The following is a 21,884-nucleotide window of genomic DNA, read 5'->3' as shown; positions in this document are numbered from 1 at the left end:
CCTTTCCTACACCTCCACCATGTAGGGTGCTGACTATGTTTTCTTCTAATAGAATCAATGTTTCAGGTTTTATGATTTAATGGTCTCTGATACACTTGGTGTTAGTTTTTTTGTGTGTGTGTGTGCAAAGCGATATACATGGGGCTAGTGCCGTTCTTCTGTATGTGGACATCCAGTTTTTTAAATACTGTTTGATGAAGGCACTTTATTTTATTTTGCTTATGTTTTGGCATTTTTGTCAAATATTAGTGGCCAAAGCTATGCATATTCTTATTTGGGTCTTAATTTTTTTCCATTTATCTACATGTCTATTTTACTGCCAGTACCACACTGTTTTTCTTACCATGGCTCGGTAATATAGCTTAAGATCTGGAATGGTGGTCCCTCCAGCATTGTTCTTGTTCAGGACTGTTTTGGCTATCCAGGTTCTTTAGTGGTTTCTTATAAAGTTTAGTATAGGGTTTTCTATTTCTGCAAAGAACGAGATGGATGTTTTGATTGGGATTACATTGGGTCTGTGAGTAGCTTTTGGTAAAATGTTGATTTTCAAAATATTAATTCTACCAAACCATGAACTTGGGATTCTTTTGCATTTTTTAGTGTCCTCTGTTTTTCTTCAGAGGTTTAACATTTTCATGGCTGAGGTCCTTCACTTTCTTGGTTAGGCTTATTCCTAGATTTTTTTCTTTGAGGCTGTTGTGAATGGGAGTATGCCCCTGAGCTGTTTCTCTGTATGTTTCGTGTTGGTGTGTAGGGAAGCTATTGACCTGTACAAGTTGATTCTGTAATTTGCCACACTGTTGAATTGATCATTGCTAGAAATTTTTCTGGTAGTATTTATGTATACTACTGTATAGTATAATATCATCTGCAAATGAATTATTGTTCCAGTTTCTGTTTGGAGCACAACATTGAAAGTGAGTGGGCATCATCCCTGTCTAGTTCTTTACTTTAGTGGTATTGTTTAAAGCTTTTCTTCATTTAGGATAATGTTGGCTGTGGGTTTTTCATATGTAGATTTTATGTTGTGGCATGCGCTTACATTCTCTATAAGCTTTATCACAAAGGCTGTTGGATTTTATCAAAGACTTTTTCTGTATCTATTGAGATGATTGTGTGCTTTTGTCTTTAATTTTTTTTATTACATTCATTGACTTAAGTATATTGAACCATGCTTGCATTTTAGGGGTAAATCCAACTTGGTCATGATGGGCAATCTTTTCAACATATGTCTGTATTTTGCTTGCAAGTGTTCTATTGAACATTTTTGGCTATTTCCATCAGGGATATTGGCCTGGTTGTTTTCTTTTTATTTTGTTATGTCTTTGCCTAGTTTTGATATATGACTGGCACTGGGCTTTGAAGAGGAGCTTGTGAGTGATCCTTCTGTGTCTATATTTTGTTATTTTTTGGATAATTTAAGAAGGATTTAGTGTAGTATTCTTTGAAAGTCTGGGAGAATTCTATTGTGGATATATCTGGCTCTGGAATGCTTTTTCTTAAGCTAGAAGGCTTTTTATTACTGTTTCAATCTCTTCATCTGTTATGGGTCTGTCTGTTAGGTTTTTGCCTTCCTGGTTTTGACTGATCCTAGATATTCATCTTTTTCTTTTAGGCTTTCCAGCTAAATAGAGTATAGTTTAAAAAAATACCTTATAATATTCTAAATCTCTTTTGTGTCTGTTGTAATATTTTTTTTCTTAATTTGTGAGTCTCTTAATTTGGGCTTTTTCTTTTCTCTTTTTCTTCCTCCCTCCGTCCCTTCCTCCCCTGTTTCTTTCCGTTTGTTGGGCCAAGGGTTTGCCCATCTTATTTTCTTAATCAGCTCTTAGATTCATTGATTCTTTGTATTATCTTCATTGTTTCTATTCTATTGATTTCCATCTGATTTCACTATTTCTTGCCATTGACTGAGTTTAGATTTGGTTTGTTCTTGTTTTTCCAACTTTTTGAGTTGCATCATTAGGCAATTTATTTGTGCTCTTTCCGATTTATAAAATGTGGGCACTGAGAGCTATACATCTCCCCTTAGCACTGCTTTCAGTCTCTCTCAGAGGTTTTATTGTGTTGTGTTTCCATTTTCATTTAGTTCTAGGAAACATTTAAAATTTCTTTCCTTATTCTTTATTTGACCCATTCATCATTCAGTAATGGGTAATCTCCATGATTTTGTATATTCACTAGGTTTTATTTTTTTTTTTTTGCTGTCGATTTTGTCTTATTTAATCTTGTTGAATTTGTAAAGATTTGTTTTGTGTCTCAAGATGTGTCCCGTAGCTTTCTGAGGCGTGGTAGTGCTCGCCGCGGAGCTCTGCTCGGCCTGCTCCCGTCCCGACTCACCGCTGTTCGCTCCCGCCGAGGAACAAGTCTGTCAGGAAGCCCGCGCCGCAGTTATGGCTTTCAAAGACACCGGGAAGACGCCCGTGGAGCCCGAGGTGGCGATCCATCGCATCCGGATCACGCTCACCAGCCGCAACGTGAAGTCGCTGGAGAAGGTGTGTGCTGACCTGATCAGAGGCGCCAAGGAGAAGAACCTGAAAGTGAAGGGGCCGGTGCGCATGCCCACCAAGACCCTGAGGATCACTACAAGAAAAACACCTTGTGGTGAAGGCTCCAAGACGTGGGATAGTTTCCAAATGAGAATCCACAAGCGCCTCATTGACTTGCACAGCCCCTCCGAGATAGTTAAGCAGATTACGTCCATCAGTATTGAGCCGGGCGTGGAGGTTGAAGTCACCATTGCAGATGCCTAAGTCAACTGTTCTAATAAATTGACTTAATCGGTTAAAAAAAAAAAAAAAAAGATGTGTCCCGTATTAGAAAAGCTTCTTTGTGCTGCTAAATAGAATGTAAATTTATGGTATTTAAGTGAAAGACTTTGTAGACATCTGTTAAGTCTATTTGATGTATGATGTCAACTTATTCTGGTATTTCTCTATTTTTTGTTCAGATGACATGTTTATTGAAAAAAGTGGGGTATTGAAATCACCCACTATTAATGGATTACTATTAATTAATGTCTTTTAATACAGTAGTTCGTTTTTTTTTTTTGTGAAATTGGATGTAGCAGAGTTTGTTGTATGTATGTTTAGGGTAGTAATAATATCTTCTTTGTTAACTGTTTCCTTGGTTAGAATGAAGTGTTCCTCTTTATCTCTTTTGATAAGTTTCAGTTTGAAGTATATTTTGTCAGACATTAGGATAGTGACTCATGCCTGCTTCCTGATTCCATTTTATTGGAGCCCTTTTTGACCATTTTTTTTTTTACAATAAGGCAGTGCCTATCTTTAAAGCTAAGAAGTATTTCTTTTAGACAACAGAAAGATGGATTTTATTTTTTGACCCATTCAGTCAACCTATATCTTTTGATTGGAGAATTGAGACCATTGATATTATTGAAATGTATGTGTTAATTGAGGCCCTTGTGTTATTTATTTTTGGTGTTGTATTCTCAGTGATACTTTATGTTGTAATAATTATGACTTCATATTTCTTTCCACAGTCTCTCTGATATGTTCTTTATTCTCTTCAGTTAAAAATATTGCTTACTATGTTTTCTTTAGGGCTGATTTGTTGGTTATAAAAAATTTAGGCTGTTTATATCATGGAAATTTTTTCCTTCTCTTTCTATTATGACAGATAGTTTTGTTGGGTATATTAATCTAATCTGGCTAGCATAGTCTATTAGCATTTGGAATCAATTGCTTCAGGTTCTTCTGTATTTAAAAATTTCCATGAGAAATCAGCTGTTATTCTGATGATTCGTTATTCTTTATATGTGACTTGAGGTTTTTTTCCTTGTAGTTCTTAATACATTTTTTGTTATGTATATTTTCTATTCTGGTCTTGTCTACTTTGGTTCTTTGTGTTTGTTGTATATGTATTGGTGAGTCTTTCCTTAGTTTGGGGTAAAACATAGAATATTTCATGTATTTGCATCATTTCATTTTTAACTAATATTATGTCTATGTATAGATAGATGTATACTTGTGTGAGTACAGTGTCTTCAGAGTTCATAAAAGAGTATAAGATACCTTGGAGCTGGAAATACAGGCGATGCTGGGTTTCCTGACATGGCTGCGGGTGCCCAAACTTGAGTCTTCTTCAAGAGCAGTATGTGCTCTTAACCACAGAGCCATCTCTCCAGTCCCTGTAGCATTTTTAAAGATTACTTTTATTCTTGTTCAATCTCTAGTAATTTCCCCTTTCAGCAATTTGAATCCTTTAATTTCCTCAGGTGGTTTAGGTAAAAGTCTGTTAATTTTGTTCATTTTTTTCAAAGAACCATCTTTTAAAGATTTTTTTTTTCCTTTTCCCATTCTCTCCTTTAGGACCAGTTCTTGTAATTTTTTATGCTTCTTCAAGCTTTAGGTTTATCTTTTCTGGTTAGTTGCAGTTTACAAGTAGTGACTGATTTGTGACCTTCTTTCCTTTTCAATGTTTATGTTTACAGTTGTAACATTTCTCTCTCAACTTGCTGTTACTGAGTCCCATCTGGTACTGTAGTGTACACAGAAGTTTCTGTCCCGCCAGCAGCTCCTAAAAAACAAATTAAGGCTTGTATTAATTATAAATGCTCAGTCAATAGCTCAGGATTGTTACTAGCTAACTCTTACATTTTCAGTTAACCCATGTTTTTATCTGTGCTTTGCTACGTGGCTTGGTACCTTTTCTAAGTAAGGCACACCCCTCTTGTTTCTCTCTGCATCTGCTGGTGACTCCAGACTCCACCCGTTTTCCTCCCAGAATTCTCAGTTTGACTCTCTTGTCTAACCTTATCCTGTTCAGCTGTTGGCCAGTCAGCTTCTTTATTAAACCAATCAGAGTAAAACATATTCACAGTTTACAAAGGATTATTTCACAACATTTCCCCCATTTGTCAAATTAAAAAGGAAGTTTATAACCTTAACATAGTAAAACCATATATAACAAAACAGTTATTAAATAACAATTATAGTTATAATGCCTAGTTCATTTGTATTTGGCAAAATTAGAGAAAATATTATTTTATCTTTGTAAGTCTAAAATTTTATATCTAATTTACCTTTTAGCATAACTAAGGAAAACTTTAACTATGACTATCTAGTCTTCAACTCCATCAAAGACCCCAGAAGGGTGAATTGTTACTTAATGACAGGGACATCTTGCTTCCAAAGTTCTTCTGTAATGTTGGGGCATTCAGTTTTGGCTTACAGGCCTAGTATATCTGACGAAGTTTTCTGAGAAGCAGTGAATTTTGAAGAACTATCCTACATTGTCTTGTCAAAGTTTGGCAGTCACTTTCTTTTGTGTCCTGTTCATCCATTTTGAACAGTTTACTGTTAGCAATTGAGGCAAGGACAGTTTCTTTGCCAAAAATGGCTAACTTTTTTCCATAAAGAATGCAAACTCCATATGGATTTTCTTCATTGCCCACCGTCTTCTCTGAAGTAGATTGATGCTGCCAAGAGCACATGAGTCTCACTGCATGAAAAGTCTTAAGTTATTAAACATATTAAATGTTATATTCTGTAGGTATTTGACATGTTTGAAGACCATCTATCTATCTCAATACATCTGTGTATGACTTTGAAAACATACCTAACATCACTATAAGTTTGACTATTGTAGATGTCAATTAATCTGTATTTCCTAATTATATATTACATTGTTAGATGAGCTGCATTATTATAATACTCTAAACAAGAGTAGAAACATACAGTATACCAAAATTAACTTGAAATTTGTATTAATAAATCAAAATTCATACCAATGTAAAATATTTTGAAATTAATAGTTATTTTTGGATTAAAATAGATTCGATAATCTACCTTTTAATCTCATTATTTCTATATTATATCCCTCTTTTTTCTTTTTCAGAGAGACATTCTTGAATCTAATCTTTGTTCAGCTTTTTTCCTGATCATCACCAATAACAACTTGTAACCAACCCTTCTTAAATGATAATAAATATCTATAACCCATCTTTTGGGGATTGTGTGTTGTTCTCTAGATTACTTCTTATTGTTTGGGAGCACTGGTAATCTTTGAGGGAACCTTGAGAAAATCAAGGTAGTTATTAGGTCTTGGTTGAAATAGTCTGTGAGGTTCTACCATCTCAGCCAGCAACCTTGAAACTGTTCTGGATGCTGGATCACTGGCATCATCTGAATTCACTGGTATCTGGTTCCCTTGCTTTGGAAATACATAAACTTTTAAATGTAACATATATATATATATCAGCAGTAATGCAAATATAAACTGTGCATTGTACACAAGTCAGCCAAAGATGATTTTTCCTTATGTGTTTGAACAGGTAAAGTAGACATCATGTGTCTTGTAGTTCTTCTAGGTCTATTTCTTTATGTCTGTAGTCAGGACTTCAGGGAGTCTTCCTCGATCAAACCTGATCATCTTTCACTTTGAACGAATCCATAGCCTTTTATTTTCTGTGGAAATAAAAGCAGTGAGTTGGAAGCCAGCTTGGTCTAAAGAGTGAGTTCCAGGGCACCCAAGGCTGTTACAAAGAGAAACCCTTTCTTGAAAAACCAAAAAAGGAAATAAAAGCAGAACCTCTTTCCCAAAGTAATATATCTTTTTGATTTCTACTTTGAAGTCAAGACATTTTAAAAATATATAGGTTAGTTTAATCCTGCAGCGTTTATAATCAAATGTCTTTTAGTAGCTATTGCCCCTTCCTCAGCAGTCAAAAATTCAAAGACAACACAGTAACACACAATATCCAGACTCTGTGTAGCTCCCATCTTTATGTGGCTTTTTTTCTTTTATATAATTTTACTCCTTTTTAAGGACTTTGCTTTATTATTTTAAAACTAATTTTTTAAACTGGGAGGTGGTGGCACATGTCTTTAATCCCAGCACTCAGAAGGCAGAGACAGGTGGATCTCTTTGTGTTTGAGGCCAGCCTGGCGTACAAGAGCTAGTTCCAGGACAGGCTTCAAAGCTACAGAGAAACCCTGTCTCACAAAAACCACCAACCCCCCCCCCCTAAATTTTAAAAGCTAAAATTGTATATGTACTCTTTTTCTTCTCTCTCCCAAGCCTATGTGTATTTTTAAACACACTGTAACCTGTTTGAGTTTTCTTTCCCCTGAATCTGTCTTTACTGTGCATCTGTTCATCTAATTAGCCTCTTTATTGATTGGATTGTTTGATTGTTTGCTTATTTTCGGGTCTTTTGTATATTCTGTAATTCTTGACATTAATCCTCCCACCAGATGGATACTTTGCAAAGGTTTTCTCCATTCTGCAAGCTGCCTCTTCATTCAGTTCACTTTTTTTCTTTTTGGCTGGACAGGAAGGTTTTCATTTGTCAATTGTTAGCAGGTTTTCTGATCACCTGGACTTCTGCTCAGTCCTGCCTACAGTCCTTACCTGTGCCTGCATCTTGAAGTGTTTCTCTTACTTTTCACTCTCACAGTTTCAGAGTTTCAGGTCTCATATGTAGGTCTTTGATTCCCTTGGAGTTGATTTTTGTACAGGGTGAGAGAGAGGGATTCATGGAGTTGATTTTTGTACAGGATGAGAGAGAGGAATCTAGTTCCATTCTTCCCCATGTGGACATTTAGTTTTCTCCACACCATTTGCTGAAGAGGCTGTTTTTTCTCCAATGTATATTTTTGTGAAAAATCAGATGGTTGTTTCTCCATGGGTTTATATCTGGATCTTCTATTCTAATCCACTAATCTAGGTGCCTGTTTTGGTGCCAGTATCACGTTTACATTGCTATAGCTCTGTAGTGTAACTCGAAATCAGGGATGTGATGCCTTCAACATTGGTCTTTCTGCTCAGGATTATTGTGACTATGCAGAATTTTTGTTTTTCCATATGAATTTAGAAGCCTTTTATTTTTGCCTTTCAACAAAGAGTTAGAATTCTGGTGGAAATTGCATTGACTCTGTAGATTCCATCTGATGGTATAGACATTTCCACAATGTTAATTCTTTCAATACCTAAGTGTGGGAAGTCTTTCTGATGTCCTCTTCAATTTCTTTCTTCCAGCCACTATAGACATACATGTGAAAATTTATTAAAAAACAACGAAAAAACACAAACAATAACAACAACAACAAATGCCAAGTAAAAGATTTACCATATGACCTAGCTGTACCACTCACTGCTGGGTTTTCCACTAAAGTCCTCCAAGCCAATACATGACAAGAATCAGTTACTCCTTAGCATAATTGTGATGCTTGTCACAAAGCTGTGACATGGAACCAACCTAAGTATCCAAAAGTAGAGGAATAGATAAGGAATGTACAGTCCATATTTATGTGGAGAGAGAGAGAGTGAGAGAGAGCATATATTTGTATGTATGTATATATATATATGTACATATATATGTATGTATGTATGTTCTTGCTGTGTAAGAATGAGGATCTGAGTTCAGATCTCCAGAGCCCTCCACCAATTCTGTATGGGCATGTCAGCCCACTTTTAACTTTAGCCTATGGTACCTGTATGTGTCTCTGTGTGTTACGTGCATATGTGTGCAATTCCTGTGGAGGCCAGAAGAGGGAGTCCTGATGCTGGAGTCACAGGTGGTTGTGAGCCACACAGTGTTGGTGCTGGGAGTTGAACTCAGATCCTCTGTAAGAGAAGTTTGTGATCTTAATCACTAAGCCATCTCTCCAGTCCTCTTAACAAACTTCTTAGGGGTGACCTTCCATATTTAGAAATAATCATATTTGATGATAATGCATTTTCATTTTGTTATTATGCTAAGTTCAGCCAGTTGCTCTGGTAGAATTTGGGTCTTGGCATTTTTAAATGTGACTGACCTCTGATTTTTTTCTTCCTTATGTGTGTGCCAATTTAGTCAAGGCTTTACTGTCAGAGTCATGCTGGTTTCTTGAAATTAATTGATTAGCCTTCCGTTTTCTCCATTTTCAAGGGTGGTTTATATGACAGGTCAGTTAGACTTTCTGAAAGGCCCATGAAAGAAAGAAGTTGGTTACATTTTCTACATCTGGAATTTTTTTTTATATAGCTTTGGCAATATTTGTAAATGAGTTGATTTTCCATATCTTTGTCCTTTCGTAACTCTTGGTGTTTTACATCAGTGAGACAGCATGTATGGCATCCTTAATTTAACGAATACCCAGAGGCACAAAGAGTCTCTTCCAACCTTTTTGAAGCATCTCTTTCTTACATTTGTTTGCTCTTCCTAAGATGGTTGGCTTCCTCTTTTCTGTATCATTTTTACCACCACCGTTTGCCTCTTACATTTTTTTAAAATAACTTCTTTGCTTTGTTTTCTTGTTTTACACACTGTGCAGTTTGCTGACTCACCATCATCCACTCCTTCATCGACTTAGTTGTTTGTACTTTTAATTGTGAAATGTAATGTAGAAATAAAAGTGATATACATAGTGTGGATTCTAATTGGTCTTACTAATAAAACCCCCAAGTCAGATATAGGGGTAAAAGCTGAAAGATCAGAGAAACAGAGCAGCCAGCCACTAGTTCTTACCTCTACCAATGCTCAGACCAGACAGGCGATCCTGTCTCTAGGAATCCTCAGACTGAATCCTCAGACTGAATGAAACCTCAGACTGATTCCTGAGCTCTGCTCTCCCCATTTTATATTCCTTTCTCTGCCCAGTTATATCACTTCCTGTCTACATCTCCCTAGTGCTGGGATTAGATGTTTGAGCCACCATTGCTTGGCTCTGTTTCTCTTTTAGACTGAGTCAATCTCATGTAGCCCAGAATGGCTTTGAACTCACAAAAACCCGTCTGCCTCTGTCTCCTGAGTGCTGGGATTAAAGGTGTGTGCCACCACTGCCTGGCCTCTACAGCTAACTAGTGTGGCTAGCTCCACGCTCTGATTTTTCAGGCAAGCTTTATTTGTTACAGCACAAACAGAAAGATCAGCACAGATATATGCATTCAATTTAATAATAAAGATGGACGCACTAAGAACATAATTCAAGAACCCTGTTTAGCCCTTTGTATGACCTATGGCAGGTTGTGTCCTTTCTTTGTTCTAGGAGGTGACCATTCTTCCAAATTTCAGGTTCAGTGTCTCCCTGAGTTCTTTTGTAGTTTCACCTCAAACACATGGATTCCATAGGATAAAAGTTGCTTGGTTTTATTCCCCCGGGTTCTGCGCTTCACAGAATTGGACTCAAACCATATGAATTCTGCATTTTGTTTTCGGCTCAGCATTATGTTCTTGAGATTCCCTCCTACTGATGGAGCTAATTTTTTTTTAAAGCAGTAGATTTCTTGCGAGACTATGTGGGTGCATATTCACATATGCCATACATAGAACTATTGTGATACATAATATATCACATTAAAAAGCATGGTGGTGAGTTTTGCCAGCCTGTCGCAATCTAGAGTCACCTGGGAAGAGTCTTGGTGAGGGGTTGTCTAGATCTAGTTGGCACATGTGGAGGTCTGTGGAGATGTAGATGATGGAAAAAGAACTGGAAAGGCTGCCCACTGTGGGCGGCGCCATTCCCTAGGTAGGAGAGCTGTATAGGAGTGAGCAGCACACCGGCATGCGTGAATTAATTCATCGCCCCTTGTTCTTGACTGTGGATGTGATGGGGCTTACTGCCTTCACTTCCTGCTGCCTTGACCCCCTGCTCCATTGAACTGTAGTGGAATTATCCTTTTCTCCCTAGGTCACTTTTGTCAGGATGTTTTATCATAGTCACAAAACCAAAACTAAGATAATAATATAGACCATTACAAAAACAAAACATAAAAATGTATGGAATCTATATGTTCCACTGTCAATAGGTATTTGGGATTATTTTGGTTTCTTGTTTTCTTTTTATGCTTTGCTGTGATGAGCAGCAATATTATAAATATATTTGTATTTAAAATATTCTTCTGGCATATTCATGCCAAACTCTTCAATTCCTGGGTCTTCGTATCTGTTCAACCATATTTACCAGCGAATCTCCAGAGAATTTGTTTTCATTCATCTTGATTTGTTTCTGATCAGATTGCCTAGCAGGCAATCTGAGTTGAATGCTTAAATTAATTATTTTCACATTTTATTCTTAAAGATAATAAAGAAAACACATAGAGCCGTAGGTTCTTTTCAGAGTATGGCTTTAATTGTAGTGTTTTATTATATATAGTTTTAAAATATCATGCATGCGAGTCTTTACCGGCATATTCGTGTGTGCCACATGCGTGCAGTGCCCGTGAACACCAGAGGAAGGCATTAGATCCCTTGGAGCTACAGGTGGTTGTGAGCTGCCATGTGGGTGCTAATAGCTAAATCCTAGGGTTTATAAGAGTAGCCAGTGCCAGTAGCTGCTGAGCCATCTCTCCAGCCCCTATATAGTCTTCTAATAGTCATTAAAAAAAAATAGAATGTATTTTCAGTTGCTTTTTGTCCTGTTACCGAATGATTATTTGGAAGGATGTTTATAAATTTTGATATAATCAGATTAATACTACTTTTGTTTCCTTTTTTTTATATTTTCAGGGTTTTTTTCCACATGATAGATTTATGAGTAAGAAATTTAATACCTTTTGGCAATGTGTTTGAATTTCTTTTGACTTAATATAAGATGAATATTTTATTAATACTTGAGAAAAATAGCAACTTGAAAGCATAAAATTCTATACAAATTTTATATAAATGATTAATATTGATAACTGAGATATTAAATAGATCATCAGTTGTATCAGACAGACTGCTTAGATCTTGCTAGGTTAACTATGAGAAGCCTTATTTGTAGTCCTAGGTTCTTGTAATCTATGTGGTAAGTTTCCATGTTAATGCATAGAGAAAAGTATTATAAATACTGATATATTTGAAATTTATACTATTTCAGCTTATAGTTTTGTGTAATCATGATTTTTTTCTTTCTTTTGGTTTGACTATTTGTACAATTTTTTTTATTTCTACTAGTGTAATTTTTTTGAGTACTTTTGCTGCTAGTGTAGTAACAGTTTTCTGTCTTAGACCTGGCTTTCATTTCATTTATTTATGTACATTTGCTGGGTACAGTATGATTTGTATGACCTTCAGGCCACAGTTCTGAGTTTTATGTCAATCATATTTTCACGTTTTTAGCCGAGAATCAGGATGCTTCTCTATCAGTTGTCGAGAGGAGGGCGCTAATGTTTCTGTTCTGAGTAGGGTATGCCTGTTTTTCCTTATAAATTTGCTAGCTTTTATATTGTTTATTTTACTATAGTTTTGCCAGTGTTTGTCCTAATAAATTTTAAAATTTGAGTGTGTGATATTAGGTACATACAAATTTGTAACTTGTCTTTACCCGTTAGGATACTGGCCTATTTGGCAATATAAAATATATATTCGTTTTAATCATAAAAATGATTTTTGCACTTCTCTCCCTCTCTCTCCCAAAGCCTCTCCCTCCCTCCCTCTCCCTTCCTCCCTCCCTCCCTCTCTCCCTCCCTCTTCCTCCCCCTCTCTCATTTAAGACAGGGTCTTATGATGCAGTCCCGACTTGGAACTGGGCATGTAGAATAGGTTGGCCTTGACCTCACAGAAATATTCCTACCTCTGCCTCCTGAGTACTGGGATTAAAGGTGTACACCACCTCACTTGGCAAAGTTATGTCTCTCTTTTTGTGATTAGTAGTCATATCATGTTCTTTCAGTGCTTGCATGATGTGCATTCCCCTCATGCTACACCTACCTTTTCTGTACCCAGATGTGTTCGCTGTATTTTTGTAAATGGGATGTAATTAGACCTTTGGCATTCCTGAGAGCCCTTATATTTTATTTGGAATATTTAGATCATTTATGCTTAATATAATTGTGTGCATATTTGGATTTAATGCAACCATTGTACTGTATACCTACCCTTCCTTCCTTCCTTCCTTCCTTCCTTCCTTCCTTCCTTCCTTCCTTCCTTCCTTCCTCCCTCCCTCCCTCCCTCCCTCCCTCCCTCCCCCTCCCTTCCTCCCTCCCTCTCTTCCTCCCTTTCTTTCTTTTTTTCCTCCTTCATAATTAAAAATTATACATTTTATTAATATGGCTTTATAACATGAAAAATATGCAATTATCCTGGCAGTTAACGCTCAAGCAGTATACTGCCTACATGCTGTTTCAGTTGAGTTCCTTGTTGAGTAGCGAGTGTAGTGCAGTGAATGGGAGCATGACTAATATGAATTAGTTGAGTGTCTTTGCTACTGAGAAACTTGCACTAATGCAATAGTCTGGAGCATTTTTCTGTTTCAGATCTATGCTCCTTCACACTTTTGCTTTATATAGTTTTTCCCATTTCTCCCAGCCTATATGTTTTTGCATAACAACCTAGTGATTGTGTTCTAGGTAGCTGGGCATATTATATAAAAAAGAATCCTATTCCTCTTCTTTTTTTTCTTTGACTTACCTTATATCATTTCAGTCTCTCTACCTTGAACCATCCCATTTGCCATATTAACCTCTCCCTCCCTCTTTTTCTTTCTTTCTTCCTTCCTTCCTTCCTTCCTTCCTTCCTTCCTTCCTTCCTTCCTTCCCTCCTTCCTTTCCTTCCTTTCCTTCCTTCCTTCCTTCCTTCTTTCTTTCTTTCTTTCTTTCTTTCTTTCTTTCTTTCTTTCTTTCTTTCTTTCTTTCTCCCCCCTTTCTTTCTTTCTTTCTTTCTTTCTTTCTTTCTTTCTTTCTTTCTTTCTCCCCCATATTTCTCTCTCTCTCTCTCTCTCTCTCTCTCTCTCTCTCTCTTTCTTTCTTTCTTTCTCTGTCTGTCTTTCTTTCTAACATTTACAGCAGAAAACTAGATTCATTCTTGCTGATATTTTACCCTGTTTTTGTCAATGGAGAGACCTCAGAGCTCTTCTGTTCCTACAGAAGAGTTTCTACAGGACCTTGAATTTCTTTGTTGTCTTTGTGATTCTCAGTTTTGTGTGTGACTTTTTTGTTATTCTCCATCTCCATCCTTGCACCTGGAGTTATTTTCTGAATATCCTTTGGTTTCCTTTAGTGAATTTTCCTTCATCTTGCTTATCCTAAGTACATATTCTTTGTTACAGTTTACTTATTTGTGTAAATGTGTGCATGTGTGTGATGGCCATGTGTGGAGGGACCACTTGTAGGAATTGGGTCTCCTCTTTTACCATGTGGGTTCCATGCATCAAACTCAGATTGCAAGTCTAAATAGCAAACACTCTTATCCACTGAACCATCTCTCCATCCCCCAGTTTGGTTTTCTTACATGTTAACTTTATTTTTTGAGATAGAGTCTTACTATGTAACTGATCTGGAACTCACTATGTAGATTCAGTTGGCTTGGAATTCTCAGAAGTTTTCTTGCCTCTGCCTCCTGAGTGCTGGAATTAAAGGTGTGTACAACCATGCCTGGTGCCCACATTCATTCTTAAAGGGTATATTTTTCATTGAGTAGAGAGTTATCAGATTGCAAGTATTTACTTCAGTGAACTGAAGATTCCTCTTCAGTGTCTTCAAACACATGGCATCTGCTGGTGTTTGCTGGACTGATTGATGGGGCTGTTTCTCCCCATCAGTCCGGGAAGTCCTCAGGTACCCCACCTTTCTCCTTATTTGTCTTTGTTTTACTGAATTTTGAAATCTAAATCTGTATACTTTGTTTATTAATTATTTTTTCTGTTTCATTCTTTTTCTATTTCACCCACATTTCAGTTTCCAAATTCTTCAAATATTTGTGTGGATCTTAAATTTTTCCTCTGTGTAGTTTTTAGTGTCCATTTTTTTTGTTAAAGATTTCCATGTTGTCTTTTAGCTCCTGATCATGTAAAACCTGTATCTGACATTTCCCCACCAAGAGCCTCCGAAGGCCTGTACTGTCTGATATTTCTCCTGGATCTTATCAACACTGTCTTCTCTCCTCATGTGTTTGGGTATCTTTGACTGAGTTCTTGGCATTTTTATTTGGAAAAGGATTTTTTTCAGACCTAAACTGAGGGCTGGAATAAATTTATTTTTCTCTAGATTGATTTTTTTCTTTCACTTTTATAAGAATCTCTTGAAATACAGGATCATCTCAAGTCACCTATAGGGATAAGTGACAGGGGAGATTTTCTAGACATTTCTGATGAATCCAAAGCAGGCAGTGGCCTTTGTGAGGCTAACGTTCTCACCACCTTTCCTTACACCCAGTGCACTGCTTCAGTGCCCAGGGCAGACTCCCATTGGGTTGACTTTGTCATCTTCTTAGTTGATTCTTCTGGTCTAAGAAATATACAATTCTGTATTTGCCTCCTGGTTTTCCATTTTCTTCCAATTCTTTATTGCTTAAGTGTACAATTGCTTCCCACCATGTTTTCATGTGTGTGTGGTATGCAGATGTTGTCTGAACATGAGTAGAGGCCCATGCATGTTGGTGCATGTGCAGTGTGTACATGTGCCCATGGAGGCCTAACGTTAGTACGGGAATCATTCTCCAGTGATCCTCCTTCCATCTTATTCACTGAGGCAAGTCCCCTCAATCAAACCCAGAGCTTGCTGATGTGACTAGTCTCGCTAGTCAACTTGTTCTGGGGAGTTCCCTATCTCCTCTCTCCAAGGCTAGAATCGTGATTCCACACCCTCTCAGTATTTACTTGGTTTCTGGGGCCCCGACTCCAGTCCTCACGCTTGTGTGGCAAGTACCATAATCATTGAGACACCTCTGCAGCTCTGCACTTTGGATTCTCCCATTTCTGTTTTGTCTTGTCAGGACTCAGTCAGTTTTGAGAGTGGCTTGTTACATATGACCTTTGTTCTGAATTTTTTTAAAAAAAATATTTATTTATTTGTTTACTATGTATACAGTATTCTTTCTGTAGGCCAGAAGAGGGCACCAGGCCTCATTACAGATGGTTGTGAGCCACCATGTGGTTGCTGGGAATCGAACTCAGGACCTTTGGAAGAGCAGGCAACGCTCTTAACCGCTGATCTCTCTCTCCAGCCCCCTTTGTTCTGATTTTTGTTAACACTTGGAGACTTTCTATTTTGTTACAGATTTGCAAATAGTCTCTCTTATTTAAAAAAAGATATCTTTCCTATAACCACACTGAGAAGGATTAGACATCAGATGTAAATTTTACTCCTTATCTATGCTCAACACAAGTTATTTTATGGCATATGTGCCCCATTTCTGAATTTGTTGTTTGATTCACTTTGCACTGGATGTTAAGAATTTTTATTTTTATTTATTTATTTTTGTTCAGGAAGAATAGATACAGTTCTAGGCTCTTGAAAATCTGAAATAGAAAAAGATGGTGCTTTTACACCAACTCCCATACCTGGTCGTGTTGGTTGCAGTCTGTGTTTTTTCTTTGGAAAGCTCAGTGTGCTGGGGCTGGAGAGAGGGCTCAGCTGTTAAGAGTACTTGCTGCTCCTGCGGAGGATACGGGTCTGGCCCCCAGCACTGATGTGGCAGTTCAGAATCTGAAACCCCAGCTCCGGGGGATTTGCTGCCCTGGCATGGCCTCTGCATGCTCTGTACACATGCAGTGCACGTCAGTAGATGCACACACACTCAGAATAATTAAAAGATTTTTAAATTTTATTTTAATTTAATAAATTTCAGAGATCCACCTGTGTCTGACTCCCAAGTGCTGGGGTTAAAGGTATGTGCCACTACTGCCTGGCCAATATCTTTTTTTCATTAACTTTTTTTTTTTAAAATTGATTCACTGGGGATTTCATATGCTTCCCAATCCTACTCGTTTCCCAGTCTGTCCATATCTTCCTCTCACCCTTGTAGTGTCCCTCCCAAAGGAAAACTAAAAAATAACAAAAAGAAGATAAAAATAAAAAACAAAAAATGCAATGAAGAATATTAACTAAAAAACAAACAAAATCCAATACAAAACAAACACAAAAAAGCAAACAAAAGAAAAGACCCCACTTTGTTTTTCCATTTTTATCGCCTCTCCGTCACCCCTTCGTTCGTCTCGGTGGCACTGGGAACTGCTGTGTGTCCTGCAGTCTGTCCTTTTGTCCACACAACTTTCCTGGTATGCCAGTGTCTCGATCCTGGACTTCCCATCCCTTATCCCTGCTGTCAGTAACTCACCCAGCCTGTCTTACAGTGTTCTAACAGTCAGAACCGACTGAGATGCCTGGGTACCAGTTTGTGCAGTAGGAAATACACGAGACATTCACATTGGGAGAGTGGCAAATGATCAAGTTCAAGGCCTGATTGGGCAAGGGGAGGGGGGCTAAAGTGGAAATTCCTGTGATACTGTCAAGGTATGTAGTCTACTTTCTGTCTCTCTTCATGGGCACGGTGTGGCTCTTTGTGTTGGTGGAAGGCCTGAGCTGTGTAATTCAGCCTGGCCAAGACTCAGCTCCTAGGCTCAGGAATCTGAGTGGAAGAGGAGGGGGCAGCATTCGGAAGAGCCAGAGATGATGGATAACTCCAAGGAAACAGTGTCTTCCAGACACAACATCAGTGATGTACATAAGTGCTCACAGAATGTGGCAGTGTGCACGAAGTCCATACAGGTTCGTGCTACGCAGGGTCCCAGCACTGAGAAGGGACGTAGACATGGATCTCCACCCGTAACCAAGATGCTGTCCGCTATTGATGCCCACTCACAAAGGAAAAATTAGTTTTTCTTCAGTGAAGTCTCACTGGGCTCATTAATCACACTTCAGGGTAGGCCCCATGCCCAGAAGTGGTTGGACAAGACAAAACAAATTCCATCTTTTTGTGGACGTTTTGTTTCATTTTGTTATTTTTTTGTCTTACTGGATATTTTTCCTTGTTCAATTTTTGTTTTGGTGGATTTTAGTTTTTTCTTGTTTATGGTTTTGATTTTTCTTTTAAAAAGAACATAAAATTGGGAGGTGGGAAGGATATGGAGGAATTGGAGGAGGGAAAAACACTGAATATACATTGTATATTTAAATATATCAAATGTGTGTTTCAATAATAATAATAATTTTAAAAAAGAACAGCCTACATAGTGAGTTTCAGGCTAGCCAGATCTGCACAGTGAGACTCCTCAAAAAAAAAAAAACTTCAAAAAAATCTTTGGGCTGGGTGGTGGTGGCGTACACCTTTAATCCCAGCACTCGGGAGGCAAAGGCAGGCAAATTTCTGTGAGTTCTAGGACATCCTGGTCTCTAGAGCTAGTTCCAGAACAGATAGGACTGTTACATAGAGAAACCCTGTTGTTTTGCTTTGCTTTGTTTTGTTTTCTTAAGACCTTGCTCCTGTGGTTTGTGGTGGGGTGAATGGTTTTGGTGCTCTGAGTCCTGGTGTCACGTGTGTTTGTTGTTTCTGTTTTGGCTGTGACCAAATTCCCGACAAGAAGAAACTTCAGGGCGGAAGGGTTTCTTTTCTCTCCATCCGCAGGATCTTGGGCATCATTTGCTGCATTTCCTCAGCTTAGCAGGCAGAGTTGGGATGAGAAATAGGGCTGGACTGTAAACCCCCAGGCCTGTCCTGAGCCATGCATGCCTTCAGCTGGACTCCTTCTCCCTAAGGTTCCATGGTCTACCAAACAGCAGCACCGTCTTCAGACCAAGGGTGGGAAAACATTGCATTCAAATTTCAGTACCACGCATGAACTAGGAAGAGCAGACATGATCTAACAAGATAGATAGGAAGACTGATGGGGTAACTGTGCAAAGTGCTTAGTGCTCACAAAACCTTGAGTCCTGGAGGACTCCAGAGAAGGGAGCCACTCTTTAATAACTGTAGTGTGACCAGAAGCCATTGACACTCCACAGTAATCATGGGGCTAATTGTTGGTGACCTCCATGGCGGCTCCTTTCCCTATCATTTGTCATTGTTGTTAATAAAATATCTTTTATTTATTCTTTGATAACATCATATATGTAAACATGAATCTTGATCATATCTAACCCCCCCCCTTTTCCACCAGGCAACCCCAGTGTGTCTCTTTCCCTGATTTCACGTCATCTCCCTTTCTTTGTAACCCACTGAGTCCAGTTAGTGCTGCCTGTTGGTGGTAGTGTTGGCTGATTTGGTTGGCTTGATCTTGTGTGGGTCTTATGCGGGTAACCATAGCGTCCGTGGTGAGTTCCCGAGTGCTGTCTCCAGAAGACAGCATTTCACCACACTCTCCTCATTCTCTGGCTCTTCCATTCTTCCCATCTTCTCTTCTGCATGTTCCCTCAGCCTTGGCATGTAGGGCATTGACGTAAATATCCCTTTTAATGTTGGCCACTTGATGGTCACATAGTCTTAGCCCTTTTACCTGTTGGATGCTCGGCACTAATGTCTGACCACAGAAGAGAGAAGCTTCTCTGGCCAGGGTTGAAGGTATACCCTAGTCTGTGGCTATAAACATAAATGTTTAGAAAGCAGATTGATAACATATCCACTTAGCAAGACAACCATAATAGGTTTCCCTGTAGGTCCTGTGACTTCTGAATCTAGGTAGGAATTTTTGATGAGGTTTACAGTACAAGGCATGAATTAGCTCCCATGGAACAGGCCTCAGCTCCAATCCAAAGGCAGATGCTTTCCTAAATTTTAGAAAAAGGCTAAGTTGTTTGGAACCTATGTTGTGGTAGGTCCTCTATGAATACTGGTGCGTGAGTTCTCTGGAGCCAGCCTGGATTTCTGGCAGGTAGATTCTCTGGCATCCTGTGACTGCATAGACCCAGGCTGATGGTGCTGTCGACGAGCCATGGGTGTCCCATTTTGCATGCCTTCTCTGTCGTGACCATTGCTTTAAAGTCTTTGAGGATGCCTTGGGCACAAAAGAAAAACTAATTATGCACCAAATTATTTTCCATTAGGCGTTCGTGTTTTATGGCCACCTGGTGGCCCTTCATTTAGGCAGTTCTGTTTTTCCTGTAACGAAGCCGAGTGAAGGAGTTGGTATGCAGCGGGAGCCCCATCCTGCAATAAATGGCTGCAGGTGTTCTCAGCACTGCATTAAACACCTGTTAAAAGTCATAAATAAAATTAAGCTTTCCTTCCTCGAGACATGCGGCTTAATATAGTTAGTGTCTTCCAAGTAATGTATGCTCAGAGGATCTTTCGAGAGTGATGTGCAAAATGTAGCAGGCTGATCTGTGGTGTGGCGTGATAATTGGGGCAACAGGAAAGGATTCATCTCTGTGTTTGCTGTGTACTTGGGTGTAAGGTCTACTGTCTAGGAAGTTGATTATTTTGCTGTGTTTTCTGAGGGAGTTTGAGTAGTCATCCTCTCTCTCTCTCTCTCTCTCTCTCTCTCTCTCTCTCTCTCTCTCTCTGGTGTGTGTGTGTGTGTGTGTGTGTGTGTGTGTGTGTGTGATGTTCATATGCTGGGGATGCATCAGAGGGCCCCCTAGACCAACTCTCTCATGAAGTAGCTGAGTAATGGGCAGAAAACTTTCCTTTTACTCTTTTGAGACAGGGTCTCACTAATTAGCTCTGGATAGCCTGGAACTCACTATATAGATCAGGCTGGTCTTGAACTCACAGAACTCTGAATACTTTTTGTTTTAAAGCATATTAGCAACCACCACCTGAATCAATAGAACTACTACTACTACTACTTCTTCTTCTTCTTCTTCTTCTTCTTCTTCTTCTTCTTCTTCTTCTTCTTCTTCTTCTTCTTCCTCTTCTTCTTCTTCTCTTCCTCCTCCTCCTCTTCCTCCTCCTCCTCCTTCTCCTCCTCCTTTTCTCCTCATCCTCCTCCTCTTCTTCTTTTTCTTCTTCTCTTCTTTTTCTAAAACCTGTGTACTCACTAGCTGTTGCTCTGTATCCCATCATGCCCTCCCTAGCCCATAGCAACCACAATTTGCTTTCTGCTCCTGTGGATTTGCTTATTCTGAACGTTCCTTAGAAATGCATTATTCATACAATATATTATCACCTGTGATTAGCTCCTGCTTTAAGATTTATTTTTATTACCTTTAGACTATGTATGTGTGTACATGTGTGTGTGTGTGTGTGTGGATACATGCACATGAGTATGGTTGCCTGCTGAGTCCAGAATGGGGTGTCAGATCTCATAGAGCTGGGGTTATAGGTCGTTATAAGCTGCTGGATGAGAGTGCTGGGAGCCCAATCTGGCTTCTCTGTAAAAGCCGTATGTACTCTTAAGCACTGAGCCATCTCTCCAGTATAGCTGTTTTTTCCCAGTGCTTCCAAAAGCGAGGCCGTGCTGTAGCATGCATCAGCACATCTATCCTCTTGTTGATGGGTGTTGCACCCTGTGGATAGAGTACACTTTGCTGATCATTCATCAGCTAACAGACGTTTGGATTGCTCTCACCTTTGGCTTCCATGAATAATGCTGCCACTAAAGGTGTGTGCAGACTTTTGTGTGGGTGGATCTTTTCTGTTCTCCTTGATATATGCCTAGAAATGGCTGAGTTATACAGTAACTCTGCGTTCTCCTCTAAGCAACACCTCGACTCTTCCCACACGGTGGCAATTACTTTGTAACTGGGATGGAAGTGTTTTTCTTATGGACTCACTGGCTTTTTATTGTCGTGATTTCAGATCTTGTCAGGTTTGTGGAAGATGTTCAGTCTCTGCTCTACATCCACGGTTTTTATGGAGTTGTATCTGCTGCCTTTGCCTTTTGTAGTTTTTCCCATTACTCATTAGCTTTCCAGTCTTTGGCCACCCAGAGATTGGTTAAATACCTGTCATAGGATCTGGGCTAGCTCAGGCTGAAGGAGTGTTGATTGCAGACTGAAGTGTGGATGAGCTTATTCAGGGACAACTGGTCTACCTCATGGACCGCTTCTGTAGCCGAGTGGGTTGCTTAACTTCCGTCCCTTGACAAGGCTGCCATATAGGAACCTACAAAAGTGATGTATTAGGTAGAGGTATGCAGCTGTCTGCTCCCTGGCCTCCCAGTCCTATCATCTGGGCCAGAACCTTTCTCAGAATGAACCTGGACATTTTTGTTCCTCTTTTTAGTTGCTGAGTATGTGCATTTGTGTGTGTGTGTGTGTTTTCATGTGTATGGTATGCATATACAGGTGTGTGGAGGACATAA

At 38.9% G+C, this 21,884-nt stretch overlaps 1 protein-coding gene and 1 pseudogene across 1 annotated transcript in view; both read left to right on the top strand.

The window, feature by feature from the left end:
* The window catches only part of Cdyl2 (chromodomain Y like 2), a 176,610-nt gene that overhangs the window by 30,058 nt on the left and 124,668 nt on the right, over positions 1-21,884 (top strand). The gene's annotated exons all lie outside the window — the stretch shown is intronic.
* Positions 2,272-2,817, top strand: LOC148118538 (small ribosomal subunit protein uS10 pseudogene; annotated as a pseudogene).

Source organism: Myodes glareolus, chromosome 22 (assembly GCF_982192425.1).
Source record: "Myodes glareolus chromosome 22, mMyoGla1.1, whole genome shotgun sequence".
In the NCBI taxonomy this organism is placed as follows: domain Eukaryota; kingdom Metazoa; phylum Chordata; class Mammalia; order Rodentia; family Cricetidae; genus Myodes; species Myodes glareolus.
This window is presented reverse-complemented; position numbering and strand designations above follow the sequence as displayed.